Source organism: Aegilops tauschii, chromosome 2, assembly GCF_002575655.3.
Source record: "Aegilops tauschii subsp. strangulata cultivar AL8/78 chromosome 2, Aet v6.0, whole genome shotgun sequence".
NCBI classification, from domain to species: Eukaryota; Viridiplantae; Streptophyta; class Magnoliopsida; order Poales; family Poaceae; genus Aegilops; species Aegilops tauschii.
Genome location: NC_053036.3, coordinates 405,892,387 through 405,902,209, shown reverse-complemented (window position 1 = coordinate 405,902,209; position 9,823 = coordinate 405,892,387).

Below are 9,823 nucleotides of genomic sequence, written 5' to 3'. Positions count from 1 at the left end.
TCCCATGGCTGTTTTCTTTTTTGAGATTTGCCAACATTTTATTGACCACCGATGATGTTTAAGGGAATACAAGTTAGGTCATGAGGAGAAATAAGCCACACATGTCCACCCTGATCAAGCATAACTGCTAAACGAGAGTCCCTAATCGACGCCCGTTAGCCTAAATATCCGTTTCTTTTTTCAAAGTTTCAACATTTCTTAAAAAAATGATTTTTTCATAATGTATGAAAATCTTGAACAAATTTAGAAATTCGATCAAACTTTAAAAACGTGAAAATTATTGAAAACATGACAAAAAAATTGAAATTTCAAATGATGAACAATTTTCAAATATACATTGAACATTTTGTGATATATGCTGAACAAACTTTAAATACACACTGAACATTTTGTGATTTACGCTGATTGTATATTTAAATAGACATTAAACGTTTTAGTGATATACGCTGAAAAATATTTAAATACACATTACATTTTAGTGATATACGCTGAACAATATTTAAGTACACATTGAATTTTTTGTGAATATATGTTGAACAATTTTAAAGTACACAATTAACATTTCTGAAAAATATGCTGAGCCTTTTCTTAATATAGTGCAAACATTTTCTTAAATATATGAAGAACATTTTTTTACGCTGGCAATGAACTGTGTATAAAACAAGAAAAAAGAAACAAAAGCAAAAAAATGAAAAGAACAGAAATAGAAATAGAAATAGAAACAGAAACAGAAAAAATAAATGAAAGAAACAAGAAAAAGAGAAAAAGCAGAGAAACCGTGGGCCGGCCCAAAACTGGAGCGAGGGTGGCCAGGCTTCAGCGAAGCCACGTCCTTTTGACGCCTGCGCGCGTTATCTGCCCGGGAGCTCCTACGTTCAGGGTATTGGCGCTCGCAGCCGCACCTGATGGGCCGGCCCAAAACCACGAAGTGCAGCGAAAAATGAATTTATTGCGGGAAAACCCTCGGAAAAAGTTGCTGCCGAGAGGAATCCAGCTCGCGCCGTTTACCTCATAGGCACTTGTGAAACGGTTCAGCGCGAGCCATTTAAGAACAAAATGTGGCGCGCTATTTACTGCACATACATATTAGAAAAACGTGAACTGTTTTGAAAAAGGTGTGAACGAAATTTGAAAGTTCACAGATTTAAGAAAATCACGAATTAGAAAAAGTTCACCGATTTTGAAAAAGAGTTCATTGATGTTGAAAAAAAGTTTATCGATTTTCAAAAAGGTTCACAAATTTTTAAAAAGTTCATCGATTCAAAAAAGTTCACAAATTCAAAAAAATATTAACCACTTTGGAAAAAGTTCATCGATTTTCAAAAAGAGTTCACAAATTCAGAAAAAGTCATCAATTTTGAAAAAGTTCATCAATTCTCGAAAAAATTCACAAATTTGAAAAAAAATAGTTCATCTATTTTGAAAAAAAAATCAACGACTTGAAGAAGGTTCACGGATTTAAGAGCAAATAAAAAATAAAAATAAAAGGAAGAGGAAGGAAAAAGGAAAAAAACAGAACAAGACAAGAGGAGTAAATGGAAGAAGTTATCACAAGTGGCCTTGTGGTCTGGTGGCTACTGCATGTTATCTAGTTCAGTGAGATTGCGGGTTCGAATTACCCCAAACGCACCTTCGGTTCTCGTTTTTACAGTTTTCGCAAGAAAAAAAAAAAGCTAAACGGGTCGGCTTTGCTCGAAGTGAAGGTGTGCGCCGCTTTGCGTTTAACACATTAACGGGCGCCAAATAGGAAACGCCCTGCTGAACCACCCACCTTTTCTTTGTGCACAACTTTGCCAACCTGCGCGATTCCTTGGCCCAACTAAGGCCCAGTTCGAGAGAAACAAAAACCAGCTCGGCGGAGAGAGGAGATCCGCTAAAAAACAGGCAGAGAGAGGAGAAATGCATCGACTCAGGTTTAGAAATGAACTTGCCCTTAAAAAAAAGGTTTAGAAACCAATTCGGTTCAGTTCAGGAACAAGTACATAATCGATTCAGTTCACTACACACACATATATAGGCATGATTCAGTTTTGGCACTGCAGTACAGTACACAAAAAATTAAACAAGCATTTCACTTGAGTATTTGAATAATTTGTATATCCAAAATAATACATACCAAAAGCCATCAATCAAGGCATTTTTTTAAAATAAGTGCTCAACACATTCACCCCAAAGAACCAAATAGGATGTCATGTAGCAGCAGCTACTAAAATAAGGCCCCAAAGAAGATCATGAGGATTCATATAATCAACTTCACCAGTACCCTACAAAGATAGAGGAAAATTTGAAGCATGGCGGCAGTGAAACTAGTTTGAAGAAGTTGAAACAGGGCAATATTGAAAGTACTGTCAACAGTTCTGTGAAGTTAGTGAAGGCATTACACTCCTTGTAGGCATTATCCTTTAGTACTTGAGTTTCTGCACCACTATAATTCTCTTGTTGCTACATAAAGCAACCAACCTCATTATTTAGCATGTAGAATGAATAAGAAAGATATATTACAAGGGTTTTCAGCAACATATGCTAGACTTGCACTTCTTATGAGCAACATCGATTGCTACAAGTTTCTACAGCACCACCATTTTTTCCCTATTGCATTTTGATACGTCTCCAACGTATCTATAATTTTTTATTGTTTCATGCTATTATATTACCATCTTGGATGTTGTATATGCATTAATATGCTATTTTAGATCATTTTTTGTGACTAACCTATTAACCTAGAGCCCAGTGTCAGTTGCTGTTTTTTTCCTTGTTTTTGTCTTTTACAGAAAATCAATACCAAACAGAACAAAACTTTTTGAGGATTTTTCTTGGACCAGAAGACAACCACGGAGCTTCGGGAAGAGGCCAGAAGACCCATGAGGGGGCCACAAGCCCTAGGGGCGAGCCCCCCTCCCCCCGGGGGCGGGGGGGGGGGGGGGGGCTAGGCTTGTGGCTCCACCGCAGACCTCCTAACCCCAATCTTGGCTCTATAAATACCCAAATATTCCCCTTACGTCAGAGGGCACACCAAAAATACTTTTCCGTCGTCACAAGCTTCTGTTCTCGTGAGATCCCATCTTGGGGCCTTTTCCAGCACTCTGCCAGAGGGTGATTCGATCATGGAGGGCCTCTACACCAACCTTGCTGCCCTTCCAATGACGTGAGTAGTTTATCACAGACCTACAGGTCCATAGCTAGTAGCTAGATGGCTTCTTCTCTCTCTTTGATCTTCAATACAATGTTCTCCTCGATGTTCTTGGAGATCTATTCGAAGTAATCTTCTTTTGCGGTGCGTTTGTTGAGATCCGATGAATTATGGATTTATGACCAGATTATCTATGATATTATTTGAGTCTTTTCTGAACTCTTTTATGCATGATTAAGATAGCTTTGTATAATTTCTCTCCAATCTATCGATTTGGTTTGGCCAACTAGATTGTTTTTTCTTGCAATGAGAGAGGTGCTTTGTGATGGGTTTAATCTTGCGCTGTCCTCACCCATTGACAGTAGGGGTAGCGAGACACGTATTTGTATTTTTTCCATTAAGGATAAAAAGCTGGGGTTTTTACCATATTGATTGGATCTATCCCTCTACATCATGTCATCTTGCTTAAGGCATTACTATGTTCTTGTTAACTTAATTCACTAGATGCATGCTGGATAGCGGTCGATCTGTGGAGTAATAGTAGTAGATGCAGGCAGAAGTCGGTCTACTTGTCACAGATGTGATGCCTATATTCATGATCATTGCCTTAGATATCGTCATAACCGTATCCGTTCTTTCAAGAGAGAAGCCTCTAGTGAAAACTATGGTCCCCGGGTCTATTTCTCATTATATATTTTGAGATCTATAAAATCAAAAACCCAGAAATACCTTGCTGCAATTTATTTATATCTATTTTATTTTGCCTTTTACTTATCTTTATATCTATCTCTATTAGATCTCACTGTTGCTAGTGACCGTGAAGGGATTGACAACCCCTTTTTCGCGTTGAGTGCAAGTGTTTGTTAGTTTGTGCAGGTGCACCTATTAGGGACTTGCTTGTACCTCCTACTGCATTGAACCTTGGTTCTTAACTGAGGGAAATACTTATCTCTACTTTGCTGCATCACCCTTTCCTCTTCAAGGGAAAAATCAACACAAGCTCAAGAAGTAGCAGGAAGAATTTCTGGCGCCATTGCCGGGGAAGTTCTACATCAAGCCTACCAAGTACCTATCATAAACTCTCATCTCTTGCATTACATTATTTGCCATTTGCCTCTCGTTTTCCTTTCCCCCACTTCTAAAACATTTTCAGAAAAACAAAAAAAATATTTGCCTTCTTTTTCGTTTGCCTTTATGTCTTACTTGGTTTGTTTGCGCGTTATCTTGGCATAATTGCATATTTATTCCAAATTAGAAAGCAAAAATTTTTATGGATCCTCATCCACTTGCTAATATTTTTAAAAGATCCAATTATGATGAACCAATTGCTATTGAGTTGAGTGCACTAGATTATCTTTATGAAGTTTTGCTTGAAATTCGTGAATCTGAAATTCGTGATGAGGTGTTAAATGAAGAAATTTATAAAGTGATTCATGATAGACCCTTGAATGAAAAAATCATGATTTCCATGATGTTATTATAAATTCTATTAATGTCAATTGTGTTAATGATACGCAAAACCTCAAGCTTGGGGATGCTGGTTTTGCTATGTCCACTACTTATTGTAATGATCATGATTGGGGTGATGCATCTTATGATCTTGAAAATTTGTTTAAGCCTCGTGATGAATATGATATTGATAACAATGTTTGCAATAATATTGAAAGTGGGTTTGGAAGAGTGTCAACTTTAGGAAATAATGATTCCACTACTTTGTAGATTGATCAATCTTATGAATTTTTTGATAAAAGTGGGCTTGGAGAAGTAATGACTTTATTTTATGTTAATCCCACTATTTTGGAAGAGTGTCAACTTTGCGTGCATGTGGATCATGAAGAGAATATTTTATGTGATAGCTATATTATTGAATTTGATTATGATCCTACATGTAATTATTATAAGAGAGGAAAATATGGTTGTAGAAATCTTCATGTTATTAAATTACCTCTCATTTTGTTGAGATTGCTATTGTTTCTTTCTTCTTCCTTGCATATGCTAGTTTTTGCTTGTCTTGATAAATCTTTTCCCTATAAAATACCTATGAATAGGAAGTATGTTAGACTTAAACTTGTTTTTCACATACTATATGATGCTCTCTTTGTGCTTCAAATTTTTGTCTTTCATGTGAGCATCATTAAAATTATCAACGCCTAGCTAAAAGGCTTTAAAGAAAACCGCTTGTTGGCAGACAACCCAATATTTTTATTTTATGTTTTTATGAGAATATGCAATATTAATTCTGTAATAATTGTGTCTTAGTGTTTTAATTAGTTTTTGAGCCAAGCAAGACCTTTGGGATGCTTTTGTAATATCGTTGATTTGATTTTGCTGAAAAACAGACACTTTTGCGTCCAGTAACAAAATTGTTAAAATTCACCGGAGCGTGGAAAAACTCTGATATTTTTACAAAAGAATGATATATGCATTGCCTCTGTTGTCCTAACTTTTCAGAATTTTTGGAGTTACAGAAGTATGACTAACATTCGGGTCTTTACAGACTGTTCTATTTTTGACAGATTCTGATTTCGATGTGTTGTTTGCTTATTTTGATGAATCTATGGGTAGTATTGGGGGGTATGAACCATGGAGAATATAGAATATAGTAGATATAAACCAATATAAATTTGAATGAGTTCAAAACAGTACCTAAAAGTGGAGATTTGTTTTATCATACTAACGGATCTTATGAGTTTTCTGTTGAGTTTTGTGTTGTGAAGTTTTCAAGTTTTGGGTAAGTTTTGATGGACTACGAAATAAGGAGTGGCAAGAGCCTAAGCTTGGGGATGCCCAAGGCGCCCCAAGGTAATATTCAAGGACAACCAAGCATCTAAGCTTGGGGATGCCCCGGATGGCATCCCCTCTTTTGCCTTCTATCCATCGGTAAATTTACTTGAGGCTATATTTTTATTCACCACATGATATGTGTTTTTGCTTGGAGCGTCTTTTATTATTTGAGTTTTTGCTTTTTAGTTTGCCACAATCATCCTTGCTGTAAACACCTTTTGAGAGGGACACACATTAATCATGAATTTATTAGAATACTCTATGTGCTTCACTTATATCTTTTGAGCTAGGTAGTTGCTCTAGTGCTTCACTTATATATTTTTAGAGCACGACGGTGGTTTCGTTTTGTAGAAATTGATGAACTCTAATGCTTCACTTTATTATTTTGATAGTCTTGAAAATAGTATGGCAATTTGCTTAGGTTATGAATTTTGTCCTAATATGATGGGTATCCAAGAGGGATATAATAAAAACTTTCATAAGGAGCATTGAATATATGAGAAGTTTGATTCCTTGCATTTGTTTTGGGATATAAAGATGTGAAGGAAATATGCCCTAGAGGTGTCGGTGTCAAAACCGGCGGATCTCGGGTAGGGGGTCCCGAACTGTGCGTCTAGGATCAATGGTAACAGGAGACGGGGGACACGACGTTTACCCAGGTTCGGGCCCTCTCTATGGAGGTAATTGTTGGAAATATGCCCTAGAGGCAATAATAAAATGGTTATTATTGTATTTCCTTGTTCATGATAATTGTCTGTTGTTCATGCTATAATTGTATTAACTGGAAACCGTAATACATGTGTGAATACATAGACCACAACATGTCCCTAGTAAGCCTCTAGTTGACTAGCTCGTTGATCAATAGATGGTTATGGTTTCCTGACCATGGACATTGGATGTCATTGATAACGGGATCACATCATTAGGAAATGATGTGATGGACAAGACCCAATCCTAAGCATAGCACAAGATCATGTAGTTCGTTTGCTAGAGCTTTTCTAATGTTAAGTATCATTTCCTTAGACCATGAGATTGTGCAACTCCCGGATACCGTAGGAATGCTTTGGGTGTACCAAACGTCACAACATAACTGGGTGGCTATAAAGGTGCACTACAGGTATCTCCGAAAGTGTATGTTGGGTTGGCACGAATCGAGACTGGGATTTGTCACTCCGTATGACGGAGAGGTATCTCTGGGCCCACTCGGTAATGCATCATCATAATGAGCTCAATGTGACCAAGTGTTTGGTCACGGGATCATGCATTACGGTACGAGTAAAGTGACTTGCCGGTAACGAGATTGAACAAGGTATTGGGATACCGACGATCGAATCTCGGGCAAGTAACGTACCGATTGACAAAGGGAATTGTATACAGGATTGATTGAATCCTCGACATCGTGGTTCATCCGATGAGATCATCGTGGAACATGTGGGAGCCAACATGGGTATCCAGATCCCGCTGTTGGTTATTGACCGGAGAGTCGTCTCGGTCATGTCTGCATGATTCCCGAACCCGTAGGGTCTACACACTTAAGGTTCAGTGACGCTAGGGTTGTAGAGATATTAGTATGCGGAAATCCGAAAGTCGTTAGGAGTCCCGGATGAGATCCCGGACGTCACGAGGAGTTCCGGAATGGTCCGGAGGTAAAGATTTATATATGGGAAGTCCTATTTTGGCCACCGGAAAATGTTCGGGATTTTTCGGTATTGTACCGGGAAGGTTCTAGAAGGTTCCGAAGTGGGGCCCACCTGCATGGGGGGACCCACATGAACGTGGGTAGTGGGGGCAAGGAGCACCAAGATCCCACCTTAGAAGGAATAAGATCATATCCCGAAGGGATAAGATCAAGATCCCTAAAAAAGGGGGATAACAATCGGTGGGGAAGGGAAATGATGGGATTTCTTTCCCCCACCTTTGCCAACGCCCCAATGGACTTGGAGGGCAAGAAACCAGCCCCCTCCACCCCTATATATAGTGGGGGGGGGTGCATGGGAGTAGCACCCCAAGCCCTGGCGCCTCCCTCCCTCCCGTGACACCTCTTCCTCCCCGCTTGCGCTTGGTGAAGCCCTGCCGGGATCCCGCTACTTCCACCACCATGCCGTCGTGCTGCTGGATCTCCATCAACTTCTCCTCCCCTTGCTGAATCAAGAAGGAGGAGACGTCCGCTCCGTACGTGTGTTGAACGCGGAGGTGCCGTCCGTTCGGCGCTAGGATCATCGGTGATTTGGATCACGACGAGTACGACTCCATCAACCCCGTTCTCTTGAACGCTTCCGCGCGCGATCTACAAGGGTATGTAGATGCACTCCCCTCTATCTCGTTGCTAGATGACTCCATAGATTGATCTTGGTGATACGTAGAAAATTTTAAATTTCTGCTACGTTCCCCAACAGTGGCATCATGAGCCAGGTCTATGCGTAGATTCTATGCACGAGTAGAACACAAAGTAGTTGTGGGCGATGATTTGTTCAATTTGCTTGCCATTACTAGTCTTATCTTGATTCGGCGGCATTGTGGGATGAAGCGGCCCGGACCGACCTTACACGTACTCTTACGTGAGACAGGTTCCACCGACTGACATGCACTTGATGCATAAGGTGGCTAGTAGGTGTCTGTCTCTCCCACTTTAGTTGGATCAGATTCGATGAAAAGGGTCCTTATGAAGGGTAAATAGCAATTGGCATATCACCGTTGTGGCTTTTGCGTAGGTAAGAAATGTTCTTGCTAGAAACCCATAGCAGCCACGTAAAACATGCAACAACAATTAGAAGACATCTAACTTGTTTTTGCAGGGTATGCTATGTGATGTGATATGGCCAAAAGGATGTGATGAATTATATATGTGATGTATGAGATTGATCATGTTCTTGTAATAGGAATCACGACTTGCATGTCGATGAGTATGACAACCGGCAGGAGCCATAGGAGTTGTCTTAATTTATTGTATGACCTGCGTGTCAATGAAAACGCATGTAATTACTTTACTTTATTGATAACCGTTAGCCATAGTAGTAGAAGTAATAGTTGGCGAGACAACTTCATGAAGACACGATGATGGAGATCATGATGATAGAGATCATGGTGTCATGCCGGTGACGAAGGTGATCATGCCGTGCCTCGAAGATGGAGATCAAAGGCGCAAGATGATATTGGCCATATCATGTCACTTTATGATTTGCATGTGATGTTTGTCATGTTTACATCTTATTTGCTTAGAACGACGGTAGCATAAATAAGATGATCCCTCACTAAAATTTCAAGAGATGTGTTCCCCCTAACTGTGCACCGTTGCGAAGGTTCGTTGTTTCGAAGCACCACGTGATGATCGGGTGTGATAGATTCTAACGTTCGCATACAACGGGTGTTGACGAGCCTAGCATGTACATACATGGCCTCGGAACACAAGCAAAACACTTAGGTTGACTTGATGAGCCTAGCATGTACAGACATGGCCTCGGAACACAAGAGACCGAAAGGTCGAACATGAGTCGTATAGTAGATACGATCAACATGGAGATGTTCACCGATGATGACTAGTCCGTCTCACGTGATGATCGGACACGGCCTAGTCGATTCGGATCATGTATCACTTAGATGACTAGAGGGATGTCTACCTAAGTGGGAGTTCATTAAATAATCAGATGAACTTAATTATCATGAACATAGTCAAAAGGTCTTTGCAAATAATGTCGTAGCTTACGCTTTAGTTCTACTAAGATATGTTCCTAGAGAAAATTTAGTTGAAAGTTGATAGTAGCAATTATGCGGACTGGGTCCGTAAACTGAGGATTGTCCTCATTGCTGCACAGAAGGCTTATGTCCTTAATGCACCGCTCGCTGTGCTGAACCTCGAGCGTCGTTTGTGGATGTTGCGAACATCTGACATACACGTTTTGATGACTACGT